Source organism: Heliconius melpomene, chromosome 1 (assembly GCF_056956725.1).
Source record: "Heliconius melpomene rosina isolate 202511_hmr_F chromosome 1, ASM5695672v1, whole genome shotgun sequence".
Classification (NCBI taxonomy): domain Eukaryota; kingdom Metazoa; phylum Arthropoda; class Insecta; order Lepidoptera; family Nymphalidae; genus Heliconius; species Heliconius melpomene.
The window spans coordinates 16,163,647-16,185,983 of record NC_140389.1 but is presented as its reverse complement, the minus strand read 5'-3'; the positions used below and the strand labels follow the sequence as shown (position 1 = coordinate 16,185,983).

Below are 22,337 nucleotides of genomic sequence, written 5' to 3'. Positions count from 1 at the left end.
TATTATTTTTTATGTAATTATTTGCTGCTTATAATTAATTTATCTCAGTTCGGTTATCTATACCGATGTTATACACTTAAAATATCGTAATTTTAATCATTTGGGATTTTATTTAATATTGTTCGCAAAAATTAATAATTATTTAATATAGAAAAATGTTTAGTACGCGCGCACGGCAAACTTTAGGTTCTTTTTCGAATATTAAGAATTTCTTTTAGTTACTTTTACTTCTTTTGTTTGTTCATTTCGGTTACTCAGATATTTTTTCTAATAATAAATCTCCACTTATTATTATTTTTTAACTTAGTTTTATTATTTAGGCTTATATTTACGCGGGCGTAGCCGCGTACGGGCCCACTAGTATATTATAAAAATGATACACTGATACCATTCCTAGTTAATTTAGAACTAAGTGCAGCAGGGTGTTCCGACCCGTAACATCATTTAACTGCATGCTATGTAATTCCACGACCTAACTATTTCACATTCCTCTAATCAAGGGAAGTAGAAGGAAGTCTACAGTTAACATCTACAGTTTAATTCCTATCAACGATCTAAACACAAAATTATACACACCAAATATATAAACCGATATGTATATCGGTAGTAAAATGTACCAGCAAGACGGTTGCAACTGCAATACCAACTATCCGTCAACGCAACGAAATCACGTTTAGCGCACACACTTTGTACAAAACTGTCACAAGTTAGGAAATTTTATACGTTTTCCGATAAGAAATACGTGAAAATAGCATAAATAGTTGCTCGAGTTTATTTGGAGGATATTAAAAATCGCACGTCCTCCCCGTACGCGGTCACGCGCCTTACTAAATTATTGGTATTGCAAGCGCGGCATTACCGTCTGACGTAGGGCTGCAAGTTGCACCGTATCATATTAATAGATTGCCCGCGTTCAGGGGTGAACTTCCGGTACTTATATGAAAGGTCAAATTTAGTACTACGACCAGAAGTTTCTGTATTTGTCTATTACTTATCTGGTTAGACGTAATGAATTGGTGCGTAAAAGCTTAAAATTCATTAAATCGTAGCCCACTCTGTAAACTCGACAGGTCGTGGGTTCTATTCCCATTCGAGGAAGTGAAACATTTAAAATTTTCAATTTCTACGCGGCTTCGAGTTCCGCCACTCAACACGCAATGACTCCAGAATTGGCATAATTATGCTGCATTGACAAATGTAGCATAATTATAGCATTTTTTAACTTTAGTTTTCTTTGTAATATTTATTTACGGATTAAGTTGGCAATAGGATGTTTTGAAAACCCTGCAAGATAGCGCAATTGTCTGTAGGCGTGAGGCACAGGGATTATTGAACTTTCCCACGTTATTAATAAAGCTGAACTTGAAGCAGCAGGTCAACGCAGATTCGTATTCCGCGAAACAGGTTGGTCATTGAGTGTCGAGAAATCTACGGTGCAATAGATAAGGCTTAGTTAAAAATAAAACTAATAAAATTCTTTAGTTAGGGTCAGAGCACAATAACAATGATTTTTCTTATATTTTCTCACTTCCCTTATTGCAGGGATAGAGATAACTCAGTGAGTTTTGGAAACGGTTAACGGAAACAAATAGCTGACTTTGTTTGAAAAGACCGGGGAAACACCCGATATTATTGATATAAATTTTCCCGTGTGGTATTTGATCTATAATGCGATGACGTAAAACAATTATAGATAAGTACTGAAATTACTCAGAAATAATAATAAAACATAATATAGTAATATTTCTGTAAAGGATACTGTTTTTAGCAACATTTCACATAATACATTTTTAATTACACTTACCAATGGAACCATGTTTACTATGAGCGGCGTTGGCATTTAGCATGACAATTCTGCTATTATCGTCATTAGATAGATATTAATTAATTGTATATGATTCACATATTTTGAACATAGAAATTATCATACTATTATAAATTTTACCTGCGACTTCGCTCGCGTGGCCCTATATAAACAGTCTGTTGACCAGTAGTTCCTGAGATTAGCGTCTTCCACCAAACAAACTCTTCAGTTTTATAATATTACTATACATGGATATTGAACTTTGTATTAAATGACTCATATATTTTTAAACTTCATACATAAAAAGTATATGTATTATTATTATATATTTGTCATAGTCATAGCGTTTTGCATGCAATCTATAAACCGCGACGATTCGTCAACCTACCGTGGTATTTTAATATGCTGTATTTCATATCGTCTCCTTAATGCCGTCTTGGTTTAATATAACAACGATAGGTAATGTAATTATTTGAGTAATAAAAGTTGTAAAATATTAATAAAAAAGGTATTTCGAAATGTTTTATTCAATCATGCAAAACACCTGCATCTATTTCTTAAAGCTTACCGCTTATCTTCACAAATTTTCGCTTTAAATTACTGTATTTGGCAAGAGAGAAAGAGAGAGAGAGAAAAACGTTAGACGTACCGGAACATCTCTCATAAAAATCATATAAGAATTTCGACGTAGCTTATTTAATAAAAATCTTATTGTATAATTCTTATCAGGCGTATAAGAAGGAAACATTCATCTAAACAAACCTACCTATCCTAAAATAAAGAACACTTGTAATAATTACAAGAATTTGCACATTATCTTATTTAAATAAATGTTTTGTAATTTGTACCTACTCCGGTAATACGTGATGTGGCGGGATACAAGGTCAGTTTTACCAACAGAAATTGTTAAGGAGTTTAGCATTCCATGGATTCACCGTGCTAGTGCTGGACCCATCTGTATGACGGTATTCTAATGCCTTCCAGTGCTATCTGCATTGTGTGACATTTCATTCTTTAATACTTGTCATTTGTACGATAAATGATCCCGCTACCATATTCTAAAGTAAGACAGAATAAATAGCCTTTCAATAATTTTAGAGATGGAACAGTCTATATGTAAAAATTATTAAATAAAGCTGAGTAAAAAAAAGATGCTTAAAAAAACTTCGTATATGTAACGTTCTTAACTGACAGTGTATGCAATTTGTTGCCGACATTTTCCACATTTTCAGTCTTTGTGAAATATAAATTCAATTTATGATGTGACAGGCGCATCTCCCTTTGGAATGCTCTTGTTAGATTTATTTTTATTATACACCTCTTATACAGAACATCAGCAACATTGTTAAAATAATAAGGTCAAATTCTACCTACCTACCTTCAAGTATATTGTAACCAGCAGTATCTACTTAAGAAGTCCAAGAGCAAAAGTTTGATGTCGTTAAATTTTGACCTATACTCTTTTGGGCTAACGTAAGCGAGGGAAGAAATAAACTTTAAGCAGAAACATCTATATCCAAGGATTCGACGACTAGGACCAAGTTTGTGATGTTAAATGATGATGGAGTTTTAAGTCCATGAGAGCGAAATTTCATGTTAGCAGAATTAATTTATAATGACCATTGTACAAGTTAGTACAAGAATCAGTCAATCAGGTATTCATTCGCGTGACCACTTGACCTTCTTGTTCTAATAACATTAACTCAATAATTTTAAAATGACTAAGCCACTAAACGTTTATTAAACTACAGAGTTAGGGTTTTTCCATAAAATAGATTATTTAAACTAAAATAAAAACCGGCCAAGTGCGAGTAGGGCTCGCGCACTAAAGATTCCGTACGTTACATATATATTGTATTAGTTTAAAACTAACTAAAATAAAATCTCAATTCGAACTAGAGTTCACGAGATTAGCTCGTTCAACCAAACAAACTCCTCAGTTTTAGTACAGAGAGTGTACACGCCAACAATAAGAAAAATACTTAATAATAAAGCAATATTGCATCACAATTATTAAATATTTGGTTCGCAACAGACGCGATCGAACGTTCGCGAATCCGCGCTCCGAACTGTAAAACTACACAATTGTCATTAATTCGCAAAAATAAAAAGACCACTAATGACTCTATTGTGATTATGTAAATAAATTAAAATTTTATGTGCCTTTCTCAGGGCATTCATTATATGCGTAAAACGTGACGTAGACGTTTTTAAATATTTCCATTTCTATACCTACATTATATTTGGCAGTGTTAAATATTTTTATAATACACAATATTTATTTTCTTAGAGAAACTGAACGCCAGAAATTATTCTCTTTATATAAAATTAATAGTGTAAATCAATCCACAAAACCTATTTAATCATAAATCTAACAATCGTTAAGAAGCAATTTACGATAAAACACATAAAACACATCAAAACAAGTACCTAATAATAATCTGTCAAAAAATAAATCAAATCTAAAATAAATAAACGAGAAGAAGAAAGTGGCCGCCGCTACGAGCAAATTACGTTTACAGTAGAATTGAAAACAATAGTACGAGAGCAATATTTCAATTTCCTTCAAGCTTTGAGAGCCAATGGCACTAAATGATTTATTATTAACGTCCGTCAACAGTTCGAGCGGCTTGGCCGTATCACTCTGCCTTTACGTAATATATAGGGTTACCATTTGTAAGAGTAAGAGTAAATTTCTTTTGCGTATTTCATATTCTTTACACTAATTAATTAGATGATAATTATGTGAGGCCGTGGAAGAGGGCGACGGTTGTGGATTCGATTTTTGGTTGGGAGAATGATTTATATTAATTTCTTTGATCCGATAACAAAGTGATGCGTTAAATTCCGCCTTTCAAAACGTTTCCAAAATTAGGCGGAAAATGGAAAACGGAGGTTCCCACAAAAAAAAAAACTATAGAAACTTTATTTTCATAGAAAAATACAAGATGTATCACACTTATAGGTATATAGCACAATAACGTTTCGAGCCTCAATATTTACTAGAAGATCGTTCATGACCAAGCCTCTCTGGTCAAAGGTGAAACACGTAGTGACATAAATAGTATTAATTAAAATGAAACACCACTACTGGTTCAAGGCATGTAGGTCAGTCTCAACGCATGGATCCCGATGTAAATTGGAAAGCTTGGTCGTTTGTAAGGATATATGCTGTTGCACTAAATAATTAATGGTGACCCCTAAAACTGGGCTTCGAGATATACGAGAGCTAGAATTAAGTAAAGAGGTGCTAATCAATAATTTATTACTGTATGTTATATCTTTCTATTATATAAAAAAGATTTGAATAATTTGCAATGTCGTTAGTGTTATAAAAATAACTTTACATTACTGTTCTTCAAAGAGTTTATTTTTTAACCTTTACAGCGAGCGAGCCTGGTTAAAGCCTTAATTTAGCATTTCCAAGTCACACAAACTGGTCACCCTATCTGGTAACATACGGCCACACATCGTGACAGTTTAGCGCGGAGAGAGTAATTCTATCAGTTCAGTACTTCAGTGGTCGCGCTGTGATCGCCGTGGGCGTTAAATAAACACATGGTAGCAACAATAGTGTGCAAATTGTGAGATTGGTGTTTTCTATTTATATAACTTTAAGTGTCTGTCCTTAGGCGGGGCTCGAGCCAGGTTTCCATGTCATAAGAGAAATGAGGGAGAAATGGATAGGAACGGAACGAACTCCTTTTTAATGTAATTATAAATTTTAACAATAAAAAAACCTCTTCTTCAATTTTAACCGGATCAGAACCTAACCAAACTTTCATGAAATTATCCTAGAAAAAATAGGTTTACATTCCACCAACAAAAAGTTTTGTATTTTGTAATTACTTCGCTCCACTCCCTAGAACTGAGTGAGTTCATTTCAACTCTTTCTACTCGGAGGCTCCTTTCCGCCCGACTATTAATTCGTAGAAACACAAGTATGCAACTTACTCTTGCGAGTTTAACGTAGTCCTTAATGAGTCCGCTCCGCTCGCGGTGGAAACCGAACTTTATGAAGGTTCACTTTAGCCTGGATATATAGAACTATATACCATCCATGTTTATATATTAGAGTCAAGCTGTTACCATATTCAGTACATGAAATATCGTTTACGTAAAATATAGGTCACTCGCTATGAGCTAGAAACTTTTAGGATGATTCTATACATGTAAATCAATCGATTTACTAAAATGTTCTTTACAATTCTTAGTCCATTGTTTAGAGGCTAGTGAGGTCAGTGTTAATAACCGCGACATAGTTTCATAATAACATACCTATACACATACAGAAGGTAATAAACTTTAACTTATATGTAAAATAGAAAAAAAAATTAACTAATGTATGAAAATAAAGAAAGTTATTACGCAACATATTTCTATTATCAAAGTAATGCAACATACGGGCGAAACATTAAATAACACTTTTACTACTAAGCCAATTAGTTTTTCGTTGTACTACAAGAGGCTAGGTCGTCGGCTTAATCAAATGCGATGGTACACCGCCATTTTATGATAGAAGTTGCGCTATAAACTTGTTTGAGTGATGAGATTTCACACTGTAAGGCGATGAGTTTACTTTTATACTCATCATGTATGTGCTATAAATAATAAGGAGGATATTAATACTAATTTAATTTGCAATTAAATAATCCAGAGAGAGATAAAGGAAAAAATGTAACAAAATTTAGTTTTTTAGCTATAAAAAGGGAAAATGTGACAAAATTCAAGGCAATGAAAAATGTTATTTACGTTAACTGACGTTGAGCACATTGGGCACATATTGTGCTGTAAAATCGACGGATTGTGGGTTCGATCCCAACTCGAGGAAAGGAAATATTTATTTAGATTGATATTTTCATTTATTCGCTCTGGTGTCGAGGCAGAGCGCAGCGTTGAGTTCCGCCACGCAACACGCAATGCCTCCACAATTTAGCGAGAAATTTGGAACGGAAGTATTAATGTTAACACTAGGTTCCCAGGTTCCATCGTGAAGACCACCTATACCTAACAAAGAAAATTGAAAACCATTCTAATTATTATACTTTACATAACATCACTATTACCGGAAAGATGCGATCTCGTTCGATCAAAGACTGACCGCGGCGTGTTTACGACGAGCAGTCGACTGTCGACCTGACCCCTTCGCATTTGATTGTGCCGACGAATCTAAAACGTAATACCTTTAATAGTTTCCGTGCTAGCGTGCTCTATGAATAAGCTATAGAACAGGTGGGATGGGTGGGTAATTTGTTTTCCTTAATGAGATATCCTAGATTGTAAGTTCGATTTGTAATTGAAAATTGTAGTATTGTATATAATGTTGTTGCTACACACTAAGAGCACAATAATAAAATTCAAGAAGGCGCCATTTTGTTTAAAATCACGCTATAACCCGCACATAGAAGAGTAGAGTTCCCCCCGATACCAGAAAGGAGAAATGAAAATATAGAATATTTCATTTTCTTGAATGGGACTCGAACTCACAACCTGTTGCCTTTACAGTCGCACGTTTGTCTCTGCGCCACGGCTATTACCGCAGTCAAATGGAAATAACTCAGAGTTGTGTAGGCACGTATAGCTTATAGCCTTCCTTGGTAAATGAAATATCTAAAACAAAACAAAATCGATTCGAACTAGTAGTTCTTGAGATAAGTGTGATCAACCAAACACTTCTGCTTTCTAATATTAATAGACAATAGATATTGTTATATTTTTTTAACGAGATTTATTAAAATAATAATGTTAGTCTAGTTATTTTCAAACTAGTTATTATAGTACTGTATGGTATTCTTACCAAAAAGGTTAAATGTTTATTGTTACTGTATTACCATTAATATTTCTTTTTTTGTTCGAATACAAATGATCAGAGACAGATCGATAAACCTCATTTTCATATTCAACTATCTAATATCTACTTACATACTCGTATAGATAGATAGGGCACAAACTACGCCCGTATCGCTGAAACAATGTGTTACACAAGCGAGGTCAAACGGTCGTTTAGCGATGATCGTTCGAACGGATTGCAGTGTTACGAATACGAACGAGGGCAACAAATAAGAATTATTTACTTTGTCATTTTTAATATATTTTAAGACATACAGTTAAGTGTAAAACTAAATCATTCTGTCTAAAATCTCTAAAATTCAATAATAGTTCTATTTCAATAACTTACTTACTAAATATGCCCATAACGTGTATATCTTTTTTTATGAGTCCACATTTGTCCACGTTCCAATATCCAACCTAACCATATATTTGTATAACATTATCAAAATCTCAGGAACTATTCACTCGTACTTCATTAGGCTCGAACACCCAGACCACATCTAGGTGATAGACTAATTGAGATGACATTTTCGTAATGTCACATTCCTCTAGTGTACCTAAATATCAAGTGTACTCCCTTCGCGCCTCGCGGCCTATCTAGGTTAGACAGCTAGTGTAGTTACCGTTACTTCATTCTAACGTGTTTTTGTAGTATTTTTAGTTTGTTAATATAATTTACTTTAATAAAATTGTGTATTAATGTTATTTTCTTTTAAAGAGAAAAAAAAAACTAAGTGACGTGCCACTAGATACCAGATGTTCTCTCCCACATACAGCAGAGTCCATGGTATCCCGTATACAATAAAAACAGACGTTAAGTATATAAGCAATAATCATATAATTACATAACACGAACTGAACAATCGTCACTAAAAAGATTAACACCGGAGGAAATGTACACATACTATGTTTGCACCAGTAAATTGTATTGTCTCTTTGTATCACGGCCTGGGAAAATTTACAACGTAGAATGATAATTTAATTTAAGTTGAACAAAAATATACAAATAATACTTATATAGTGCGTGTGGATTATTTAAGGAAACAAAGTCCAACTGCTAATAATGGAAAATTATATTATAAGTACGTCTTTTATTTTAGTTCGTTTAGAGAATAAAACCTTTAATTGTAAAAATCTTCTGATAATAACGTAATCGCAGCTTCTTTAAAGGCATTTTTTGTCTTTCGTAATAATTTAATAAGCTGCAAGCAAGAGTTAGAGTAGGCACCGACAGACAAAGCATCATGTTTATGTCCAGTGCGAGAACAATGATATTTAAACTTCAGTTACGTTTACGTTGTACAAAGGGATGTAGCGAATAATGAGAAACAAAGGAATTTAGTGTTGCTATTTATAGTTTGGCGATGGCTTATTTATTATTTAGTGTGATATTATTAAGTTGAATATTGATGTAGTTGGTGGAACGTAGAGATATAGCTTTTTTATGTAAAATTTAAAATAAACTTTTAGAAAACCTTTTATTGTCTGCGGTCAATGATCATTACGCCTAGATATATAAAAAATATATTTTCACATAGAAAGTTATAGGTATTTTAAATATCAAAAAACTATAATCAACATTTTCTTATAAAACGGACAAAAGGTGTCAAGTCCGCCTCTGTATATGTAATGCCTCCAGAATTCAACGTAAAGTAGGGAACGGAGTTATCTTAATGGGGACGAAGGGTATTAATACTAGGTTCCCAAGTTCCTTTTGATACAGCGTGAAGTAAAAAAAATACAAAAATATAAATATACAGTATATTTTGATCCCCCAATTCTCAAGACAAGCCATTCCTACGTAAATGAAATAACATCGCAAAATCTATTAAACAACAAAGCGTAGGTATATTTTTATCATATGTATGTTTAATGTCGGAAGTAATTCTTGGCTGGACGCAGCTAGTTCGTCGGTCTACTGACATATTAACACAATGTTAGGGTTATACTAGCGTAGGTAATAATGATAACTAGTCTAGTAATAATTTAATTAATCTAGTAATAATATTTAATTTATTATTTATCTATATATAATTAATAATCTATTAGTCTAGTAATAATAGATAATAAATACTATTTAACCGTCACATCGTGACACAAGCGGGCGACTGTTAATTTAACGCGAGGGTTAATTTTCTTATTTCCTCGCTCAGGAATCCGAAATAACCGAATAAAGATTCTTTGGGCATACACTCAACACCTGTAATATTATTAAGGAATCTTGGGTGGTGGTTACTTTGGCACGTAAAAGTGCAAAAAATAGTAGCTAACTTTCATTAATAAACATATAAAGCTCATTTTATTTATATTTTCTTGGCAATAATTTTAGTAATGACGTTATCCATTGCCAGACAGCATGGTTTTAATTACCTGTCGTGAGGATACCGTGACGAAATGGGATAGCTGGCGACGAAATGCAAACACGATGGTTATGGATCGGGGGTTCGTTACCTTTCCAAAGTGCATCGAGATCCACTACTCAACAGGTAATAATTTGAATTCAAACGGAGAACAGAGTGTCTAGAAAAGTAGGTTTTGCCTACCATAGTGTAGCAAAAATCGATTTTACAACCTATAACCAACCCATAAATGTACCATTTTTCGTAATATGACTCAGTCAGTCTCAGAGAGATGATAAGAGAAAACAAATATATCTACATAAGCCATATAAATATGTAGCAATTGAATCAAGCAGGCGTTAATGTGTCATCACAGGGCATGGCGTCAAGCTCCACAACGTATCTAAACGCCTTGGCTAAAATAACATTAATATTAGGAGACGATTCATTATTTTATTAATAAACTTGTAACCATTTAAAAAATAAGAAGATAATAATTAAATCTTTCTTTATCACTAACGCAGAAAAATATTATAAGTCTTGTTCTTGTTTCTAGAAATTTGAGCGTATTTAAAATATGCATAAAATTTTTGGTATAAATAATATTAATCCAAATACAAACTCTAGTCTAACTAAAAGTTGACTATGCGGAAATAGTGTAAAATTTATAGTTTTGACCAGCGCGACGTACATTGACATCCCTATAATATAAGATACAGTTTATTGACACTTCACCTATCGGCATTTAGGTAGTTACATAAGTTCACTCGAGTCACAGACGTATTGAGTCACTAGCACATGACGAGGTATTGCTATAACGTTTTTATTGTAACACGACGGTTCTGGGTTAGAATTCCACTTGGGACACAAAAAATAACTATTTTCTTTTATATATGCAGGATACAAAAACTGAAAAAGGTAAATGCGCTTATAAGTTACCAGCTTTTATCTGTGGCTTTGCCACCGTGTTCAAAGAGAAATAATTAAGATTTTTGTATAACACATGTCACTGTAAGTGGCCGAAGTAACTTTGCTTGCAGGTACAGTGAGTTGCATTAAAACGATTATGTATTGTAGGTATGTATGATAGCTAATATCGCGTTCTTCGATAAATAGACACATATACCAGGGTACGTAGAGGGCACTTGGGAATCTAGTGTTAAGACACTCCGTTGCCCATTAAGACACTTCTGTTCTCCACTTTCCGGCGAATTCTCAAGGCAGTCCGTGTTGACTGTTGAGTAGCAGTCTTTGCCAGAGCTACAATCCTCGCGTTTACAGCCGCTCGCTTTGTCCAGCGCGGCCTCCTACTACCTCCTAAATACTTATTTAACATGGTTCCTGAGATTGTATAAGTAAGCGTTAGTTATTTTTATTAATATTCTTATATTACAGACGAAGTCAAGGACTTGATGCTATTGTTGTCATGAAACTCATAAGGCAGCTATTTTGCGGCTAAGTTGGTTTATGCGGTTAAATTAAGTATCTATATAGAATATCTTAACATTCAATATATTTTATACTAAGATATGTTTCAGAAAACAAAAATAATTTTATTGAAAAGAACATTAATAAGTAATTACGTTTGTTAGATTATTAAATTTACTATTGGTTAGACTTTTCCGACTTTGAGAATTAAAAAAACAAGACTAACAAAAAAAAACTGGGTTTTAATTATTAAAAACAAAACATCGCATACATTGATATAATTATAAATCGATAATCTTAATAGTGTCACTACAAAATAATTGTTCTAATTTTAACTAGGTATACTATTATTAAAATCGATTACTATAATATGGTTCTTTAGATATCGAGTAATACGAGATGTCAACGCAACATAGTTGGCAAGACTCTCCGCAACTCCTGCGCACTGGCCGGAGAAAAGAAAATATTCACGTGCGCTTGTATTTGGAACACTGCCCTGTTTATACGTTAGTGTCAAATACATTTAAGGCACGGGCGTAGGTATAGTATTAATATCTGTCATAATTGTTAAATATTAATTGTTTTGTATAGATTATATTTAGATTGAAATCGATTATAATTATTTACTACGACTTGCTTTGTGCGCATTTCATAATGAGATTTAGATAGATATGCCAATTTTATTAATGAAGGGTTTAAAAGTGAATATGCTAGGGCTAAGCAAGTCATCGCGGCGCAACGGGACAGCGTCTTATTGTAACTTCACGTATTAGTTACGGGTTCGATCCCTATCCTGTGTTAATGAATTATTTTCATTTTCCGCTCTGATAAGACGAAACCGAGTCTTTCACCAGTCAAAGCGCAATGTTTCGAATTTTGGTAGAAAGAAGTAAATAGCGGAGTGTTTTGACACTGCCGTAAGTATGCAATGTGGGAAAAAGCATCAACTTGGAATAAAAAGCATGAAAACGAAATAGCTTACAAATACTGAGGTTCTCTCCTGCTCCACAAAAACAAAAAAAAAAACCATTTCTTTTCCACAAACATTACATAAATCCAAAGATAATTTTCCCGTACAGTGTACCTATACTTAAACATTCGTAATAGTCGATGTTAATTTTTATTGAACTTTCTCCTTACTTACTTTGAGATTGCCTTTTTATAACCGCCATGGGCGTGGCGCGAACGGTGCGGCCGGCTGTTGATTTATGTAATAGCCGCTTGTTAGATATAAACAACAAAAGTAAGAGACCACCGCTAATCTCATGGTATCTTGAAGACTTCATTCATTGTAAGAAATTGTAACTTTAAACTAGAACTGCTGTTAAAGCTTGTTTTTTTTTCTCTCACGGAACCTTGAGGAAGGAGGGTAAGGGTACAAATTTGTATCTATCCTTATATTGAGAATGCAAGGTGTTAAAAATATGATAATGTATAGAGGAATAAGAATTATATTGAGAGTTGTAAAATCTTTTAAGTCAATATGAATACACAGATTTTTAGATTAGATTAGATTAGATTAGATTTTTAATAATACGAAATACGAAAAGTATAATCTGTTGGTTTAAAATTATAGAAAACTATTTATAAAGCTAAAGCATATTTAAAATCCACACACGCATTGGAGAAAGGAAGTTTCCCTATTTGATCTATAACGATGGATTGACAAACAGTCGGTGATGTCCGCGACTTACGAGCAGAGCTTAAATAGATTCCACTTCCTTTAGTGGTCTCTTCGTTATAATTATCGCGCTTTAAGTTATTTTTAAAACGTATAGAAAACTAACGGAATAGGAATACGGTAAATATTAAACTGATGCATCCGTTGTTTCTAATCACATTTATGATTTTCTAAAGTGCATACATACATAAATAAGTATTTATGAAAATAGATATCGCACGCTCGTTACCTAAAGTTTTAACATAAAGAGCTTAGCTAGAAGTACGTAATGCAACACCGTTACATTAAAAACGTTAGGTACATCCCTGTAGCGCAGTAGGACAGTGCATGACTGTACATTATAAAGACAAAAGTACCTGATTCCCTCCCGAACCTTTCATCCAAGTGTGACAAAGATCGTATACGCCCGACGGATGAAATGTGAGACATTAGCACCCGTGATCTTTTCTCCCTATGTGCATAATATACTATAATTTCATACACTAGACAAGAATTCGATACCAACGCCCAAAAATTCCTCTGAAAGAGTTGGAGAAGCCTACTTTACTTAGCCATTTAGCCTTCCTTACATTCTTGTGCGTAAACGTGGAAGTGAAAAAAAAACTCAAATATAAATAAACTTAAATATATCTATCAAGTGTCAGTTTGACACTTAGAGCTAACATTGTAATGTAAATTTCCGCTCAATAAATATTATGTACATTTTATATCCCATCATTAGGTACTATACTTTGAAACTATCTAGGCCTAATAAAAGTTACAACTTAAGTTACTAGCTTATTGAACCATCAATTTCTAAGATAAAAGTTTAATAGCATAATTTTATTATGCAACTAGTCGTCGCCCGTAACTTCGGTTGGATTTTTGTACTTAAACTGGAAAATCCCCACTTTTCCTGTTTTCACAGGAACGCACTCCTCTATTAGTGTACCTCTACACCCCCTATCCAGATAGGTAGGACGGTGTGGGGGACATATCTACTTTTAACTCTTGTCCATTAGATTATTTTGTACGCTGTCTCACAGTCACCTCGACTTAATAATAGAAAAAATATATAGTAGGTACATCATTGCTTAAATAAAAGTTTAAACATTAAACAAACTTATTAGGCATATTTCGCATAAACAATGATAATATTGTTTTATATATATTAATTGTCGTACACGTTTTTGTTACACATGTGAACGTGTCATAAGCAAAAACTTTATTTATTTAATATCTATATATATATATTACATTTAATTTTCATGTAACTACGCAATTATAAAATAATACAATAAAACTGCAATTACTCGCATAACATGGTAGCAGAGGCAGAGGGAACCTATTGTCAAGACACTCCATTCTCCACATTCTGCTTTCTTTTAATACATTCTCTGTCGAACGGCGGAACTAAACGCAACAAACAGTTTGGAAATCCTAAAACCCACACACATACATCTAGCGGAAATGGGAAGCGTCCATATAAAACATATATCACCAGCGGGGCAGAGTTATGTAAATTGGTCATTAATTATATCACATAAGGCAGACTAATAGGTTACATCAGTGTTTACCGCGGTATTGGTACCCGGCAACTTTTCCCGTAATTATACTAACACGAAACGACGTTGGAGGGTTATTAACGAGCCAATTATTGCATTATATCCTCCTTATTTGAAAACCGAATATATTTGAGACTAATATCAAAGTTAATGAGGCCCTCGTGACCTACAAGGGTGTAACTTGAAAGCGACGGATGTGAATTCGATCCCAAGTCAGGGGAATGAATCATTATTTACTAATATTTTCATTCCTTCGCTCTGGCACCAAGGCGAAAGCCTGGCGTTCAGTTACGCCATTTAATACAGAATGCATCAAAAAATTCGGCGGAAAGTGGAGAGCAGAGTGTCTTATCACCATGTTCCTTCCGTCTACGCTGCTGCTATTCAGCGTGAAGCTTTATATACACAAGTTAAATTCTAGTCAGATGGGAGTCTATATAGAAAAACTTTCTTTGCTAACGACGAGATCACGACTGGCGTTCGATAATATGGTAAAAGTTAGTGGGTAAAGCTCTTTAGTTAAACGATGAAGATGTTAATGTATATCGATTACAATTTAATTATTCCCATATGTATTAGTCGATTTATTTTAAGCGGAGGGCTATTTATTTTTAGTGCATTATATTTATTTCTTTGGGAGGTACTTTTCATAAGGAAAATTATTGTGTTAAAGCTTAATCCCCGACTGCTAAGGAAGGGTTGTTTTAACATATAATCTAATAGAGTTATACGTGCCCGAGGGAAGAGTTTTATCACTGTACTTTGTATAAAAACAATTTGTTATAATAAATTGTTACATTGAAGTAATTTAACAAAAACAAAAATAAACTCACTTTAAATACCTGTCAATTAAGTTAAAAGAAAAGTATGAAAAAATATAAATATTGCTGTTAGTTTTCGAGAAATCTATAATATTTGAACAATATCATAACATACAGATAAAACTGATCACTTTCCTTCGAAATCGGTTAAAAATAATATAGGTACTCAACAATCTACACAAAGTAAATTTAATACAATTTTCAATTTGTTTGCGATTTTATCAGCACCGATGATATCTATTAGAGTGAAGCCAGGTGGCGCAGATCGTTATAACAGTGTGTACCTATCGGTGCTGTACAGGCACAGCTCAGCACTAGGTAGCCGTGCCCGTTGACAAGCCCTTTCTCCGGGCGAATGGCTTGCGTTTTATTTACATATTTTATAAGATAATAACTAAGCAATTTCCAACGTTAGGTTTCTTGTTATATTTTATGTCATGTCACGTCAAATCATTCTATCAGCGTCACTTCTGTAATTGTATATTTAAGCGTACAATGTAACCGAATAGCCAGTATAAATTATAATTTGGTAAAAAACTCAAATCAGGCGTTCACAGGATATCGGTAGAAACTAAAGTATAAAATTACAATATTTTAAACAACAGATTAAATTAGTTTCTTACTTAAGTTAGAGACAATGTAACCTATATGTAATTCATTAGAAACACATTGTTCCTTCTGGATTTTTTGGCGAAATTCGTCATTTTTAATCCAGCTAGTGACGCGTAGAACTCATCGACATTCTGTGGTTATACCTTCAAAAACCATTTATTGTATAAAGCGCTATATTTAAATCATATATGAAATGTATATAAACGGTTATTAAAGTTTCTTTTAAAACGGTTACTTTTAAAAAGAAACTAACTGGGTTAATCGTATATTCAGAATTTCGTAAAAATTTTTGGAAACACGACGTTATACACTTTGCCTGCGTAGTTACAAACTACTTTTCATTTAAAATATGTAATTATAGCGAAAATAAAAAAAAAACTCATGTTATATAACCGTTCTTTTTCAATAGCGGGATTGCTTTGTAATAATAGTTTTTAAGACTACATTAGAAACTAAACTTTTACCAACATAATAAAATTAAAATTAATCATGTATGACGTTTGAAATTAATCACGTATATTATACACAGCCTGCGAGAGTAAAGAGATAAGATATTATGCGTGTCAATCACAAAACGGGCATCAATCAAAGTGCATACGCAAGCTTGTTATTGTTAATATGCCGTTATATTAGCCACTATAAATATTATTTGCAGGCCAGTTGTGGCGAGGGGTACAATCTTGCGATTGTAAGCGCGATGGGTTGTGGGTTCGATTCCCATTCGAAGATATGAAATATTTAATATTTTCATTTCCTCACTTTGCTAACGAGGCAAAGGCATCGTGTTTAATGACAAAATTGTGCAAAAGCCATTAAACACGATGCCTCCAGTATTCGGTGGAAAGTAGGGAATGGAAGTGTCTAAATGGAAACGGAAAGTCTTAACACGTAGGTTCCAGGTTCCATATGCCTGCTACTGACAGCGCGAAATTAATATATATATAAATTAAAAAAAAAATACTTTTGGAGAATATAATTATAAACATTAGAAATGTAGCGAAATTCAAACTGACGCTTCTTGGAATCCGTCCAAGAGGCGCGGGTTCGAAACACGCTACGTTCAAACCTGTATAAATTCTCTAAAAATATTTTTCTATCTTTAGTGTAGGTGATATATTAAATTTAAAATATTATAAGAGTCTATATTTACACTTTAAGAACACGTGTTACGCTTCTGTTATGCTAACAAACGTCAGCAAGACGTAACCGTACACGAGACACGTATATTTGGATACTACAATAAGAGATTAGTAAATTCAAACAATTTTAAACATAATTAAATAGTTTTATCTACTGTACATATTATATTATCTTTAAAATAGTCTTAAAAATATCAAGATAATTTAACATACAGATACTAATTATAATTAAAACTGTGTCTAATATTGACATGACGACCGAATAGGTAACTAAGAAATAGGTAGGACTAGCCTTAATAAGCGCTGTGGTTTTGGATTCAAAACCAATGCGGGGAAGTCTGTTCATACAAAGTCTAATGCTATATTACGTCACTAATATCTGAAAATATGGGCGAAAAATGGAGAATAGAATGGTTTATTAAAAGATAAAAAAAAAAAACACATTTTATATTTGTAGCTTATGTGTAGTGAGAAATCAAAAACACCATTTGTTACTCTTTCCACTCGATTAAGTATAACCTAACTCGAGAAATACAAAACACTCGAAACGTTTCCTCGAGTTATTGCGATGACATTTCAACTATTGCATTTCCCGTGCAACGCCTATTAAAAATAACTACAGTAAAGTTTCACTCGCAAGTTTACTTTCATTAACTTGTTATTAATTTTAAGCAAAGAAGCATTTGAGGCCAGCCGTGGCAAAGGGGCCCAAGTGTGCCTGTAAAAGCGACTGGTTGTGGGTTCGATTCCCACTCGAGGAAATGAAATATATATTTACATTTATATTTCCATTTTCTTCGCTCTGGTACCCTGCCAATGCCTTTAGAATTTGGCGGGAAATGGGGAACGGGATGTCTAAACACCAGGTTCCCTCTGCCTCCCATGTTGTGTGCGGGGTACAATGCTGCTGTAAAAACGAAGCATTTAAAGAGAAACGTGAGGTAGGTAGGAGTGGGCACTGGTGGAATTAAAACAATTGCGTAATTACAACCGATGGGAGGCATCAATCCGAGAGGGAAAGCTATCATCGACGTAGATTAATGAAGGCACCGGTGGCATCGCCTTTATTTCTAACGGTGAAGATGATTGGGAGTTCAAATCCATTTATATGGAAAATGTATTCATATTTAACACACAGCTTTCCAAGTCTCGCGCAGTCACAATTGATATTTTACTTACATTTTGAATGCATCATTACTCTATGACACGATCTCCGGTGGGAGCTGACTTACGTTTCTATTCTGGAGGCTCAGTCAATCTTTTATGATGTAAACGTTAAGCAGAAGATATGTGATGAAAATTTCGACGACAATCTAAACTGTATATAATTTTAAAAAAAACAGTATGACTTGAAAAAAATAATTAACATTAATTCACATAGGTCATGTTGGCGCACGGTTGTAAGTTAGATTCTATATTAATTCAATAAGTTATAATATTTTAATTTCGTGGCTCTGGTACCAAGTCAAAGCGCGGCCGTAGAGTTACGCGCAATGCCTCTAGAATACGGCAAAAATTAGGGAACTTTTTACAGTTTCTCTGGTAACCTTTACCTACACTGTTTTGTGGGATACAGCTTAAAATTAAAAAAAAAACTCACACCTAAGCTTGTATTACGCGTATATTCAAATAGATGACCGACCGACAATAACTAGAGATAAATCAATTAAGTTAAACAAATAAGGAAACTTTCCCAACTAATGATCTAGGTGTTGGCGAGTGGCAGTGGCAAGTGCGAACAGCCTGAAAGCTTCCTACGTGAAAGTTTAGCGTTCTCTTTGATCTGACCGCTGGACGTCTTGCACTTTTTATGGCCCGATGACTGACATGTATTGATCAATTTAACTTATTAATTGAGTGGGTGGGTGGTGGGATTTATATGTATAGTGTTTAGATAAGTCCAGATCTATCAGGAACAGTTCAGTCAGGAAAAAACTGACAATAAGAACAAACCAAATAGAGTAGTTTTATTACAGCGTGTACTTATGGAAAGCATTTAGAATAGGCTGTAATAATAATTATAATAAAACATAGTGATGTTTACAATATTTTATTATATAATTGAAAGTTTCCAATCATTTTGGAATAAACAGGATCTATCCTGTTATATTTATTATTATTTATTATTATGAATAAATAATATAAGAGGTTACAACTACAATATAAATTTTCAACAAAGACTCATGACCTTGCACGATTTCAGCCAAGCGTTCAGATGCACACAATACAACTGATTGATTATTTTATATGAACTACAACTCGAATAAGAAGTAATTTTCATAATAATTACAGAAATAACATAAGTATATGGTTATCAATTTGGTGCCATCTTGGTTAATTTGTGTTAGGAGAACGGAGGAGACGTTAAAATTAAAAAAAAATGTGACCCAAATGGAATATTAAAATTTTTCAAACGAATCTAATTATTTAAGAAGATTAAATCTTGACCTAAAGGGCATCACAAATATTGAATACTGGCATATACATAAATCAGGGACAATAGAAGCTCAAGGCAATAGAAATTCAACAATTCGAATCCCACAAAACCATAAAATTCGATAAAGCAAACATCGATTAAAGCTATCGCGTACAAAATTATGAGCTGTCAGAGAAAATTATATGAAAAGTTAAAACATCGATAACCGAAACCATAATCCGCATTTATGCACACCAGTAAAGACTCAATCAGTGTCGTTAGGAAAACAATAAAGGTATAGTAAAATGGACATTATTGTTTTCCATAAACTGCCTAACAAGCCATAGATGTCAGATAGCCGCCGTTATTGCTACTATAGCAACTCGATATTCTGTCGATGGGATTAAAGGAACAGCAACGAGTGTCTAATGCACGTGAGGAGATAGGGATAAGTGGATCGGCTGCACTCGCTAAAATATTAAATTACTTAACTCGATTCGAAAGTTTAATTAAAATAACGGACACCTGAACGTGGATCGTGATGTCAGTGGAAGTATTTTAACTACCAATTTATATAAGCAACAAGTGCTCGGAGAATTGTACAGAGAAAAATGCGTCCATTACTCGGAGTAATGCTACTGACGTCTGGTTACCGTCGGCTCCGACCATAGAGGCACACAATTATGACCTTTAAGCTGTGGTCAGTCCGCCCACATTTCCATAGTTCGTCTCCCCGAGCGCGTGTACTGCTGGATTTATTATTGCGATTCAGTTTATCATTTCACTTTCAAAATCGTGTCGGATACTAGAAATTGTGTGGGAGACGGTCGTAGGGTCTCGAGGCAGATTGGCCGGCTTTCCCTAACTTACTCGTAAATAACTTATGGATTTCAAATAACATAACTGTTTAGATTGTTTATGCCACTGTATTTAGATTTAAGATCGGTTGTAAAATTTTAATAGGCTCGCCAAAGATTTAATGGCACAATTGTCGGAGTAGTGATAACGTGATTGAAGAGATATCAATAGAAAGTCAAATGTCTCGCTGTTTTATTTAAAACGTTCGAGTGTACTTTAGTCGTGTGGGTGATGAATTATTGGTTATTATCTTAAACTATCCAGTAACCTACATATCTTATCCCAACTACGGGATTACCCTTATTTATTTGATATATATTTGCCTATTAAATTTCACTTTATGCTTACTAATAAATTTAAGTCGGTGCAAATAATGCATATTTTTATTATATACAATTTATTACATTTTATACAGACAATCGTGGCTGCACGCGGAATTGTGCTAACGTAAGTAGATATTGTGATAATTAATTTAGCCGGATTGTATAATCGGTGCTTAGGTCAAATTTAATCAATAAATCAAAATGTAAGTAAAGTTATCGCGTCATAGATAAGCTGCCTTCGACCGACTACTGATACAGTAAACCATAGTATGTTGTACCATTTATTGTCAGAATGCTATTGATGTAAAAGCACAAAAAAATATGTAATGTAAGAGTAAAAATCAAGGAAAATCATTCCAATAAGTTTTATATACTTTAAAAATCATTCAATGTGACTAATTAAAGTAGTCAATACCATGTTGATACAATAGAAATTGAGTTTCAAAACTGTATCGTAATATGAAAAAATGTATAATGTGGGCGACGAATGCGGTACGATGGCTTTCCATGGTTCCTGTGTAAAAGAAACAATATCAGAATTAGGTATTAGCTTCGTGGGCATGCATGATTCCCACGAACACAGAGCAGGTAGGGTAGGTAGAGGGAACCTAGTGATAAGCCCTCCGTTCCCGAATTTCTGACTAATTTTTAAGATTTTAAATCGAGCCCACGATCGTCGCGTTTAGTCATTTACAAGAACTGTCCTACTGCACCACGAAGATCGAAGTACTATAAGAGAAAATTTATACTATATAGACTAAAATTTCAGTGACATTCATAAAATTAATAACATTGAACACAAAAGCTGCAGTTAGCCAAATACGTTGCGAAGCCAACCTCCTGTCAAAATGTCGAGCGTACAAAATGTATGAATACGACCGCTAAACACTACGTCTGACCAAACCCTTTCAGCCCATTCGTAATAACTGAGCCAACGGATATGGTAAATCAACTTTCGCTGATAGATAGCGGACAGGAGTGTAAACGCGTATGTTATCTGATAGCTATATAAGGGCGGGCTGGTCATTTACGTCACTTTAGGACTACCGAGTTGCCTATACAAACGAAAGTGTACTGACAATGGTGCGGATTATATTTAATAGTTTACGGCAGCGGTTCCCAAAGCTGTGTGGGTCTATCTTATAAATGTTTTCAATCTCGAAATTCAACTACAGGAAATACCGTTATCAATATGAACAAATGAATGGTCAAATATAAAACAAAGTTTAAATACAATTTTTGATAACTTAATTAAATAAATATAATTAAAGTAAAACTCCATCTCAATGGGAAGGATGAAACGGTTTCTTATTTTCTCCATTTTTGTCAGTCAAACTCACGCTGCCAGGGTATTAGCTCGGTCGGTTGGCATGACGTTCTATAAGCAGGGCCCATATTATGGGAAGCTCTGGTCTATAGGAACCACATTGAGCATAATTTGGGAAACCGTGGTTTATGGGGTACATTGTAAAGAGCAGCTTTCGCGTTTAACTGTGAGAAAACTCATGTATGAATGGCCATTACCATTGTATGGCGATGT

General features: G+C 33.9%; 1 protein-coding gene across 5 annotated transcripts in view; it reads right to left on the bottom strand.

Moving 5' to 3' along the window:
* LOC146541759 (SUN domain-containing ossification factor) overlaps positions 1–22,337 on the bottom strand; it is a 55,817-nt gene that overhangs the window by 19,202 nt on the left and 14,278 nt on the right. Inside the window, exon 1 of one of the 5 annotated variants that reach the window (XM_085191859.1) lies at positions 577–825. The exons of 1 other annotated variant lie outside the window; for it this stretch is intronic. The gene's annotated coding sequence lies outside the window, so the exon portion shown is untranslated. Of the gene's footprint in view, positions 1–576; positions 826–22,337 lie in introns of those variants that run through there. 3 more of the 5 variants (XM_085191868.1, XM_085191876.1, XM_085191884.1) reach the window with 3 other exon arrangements.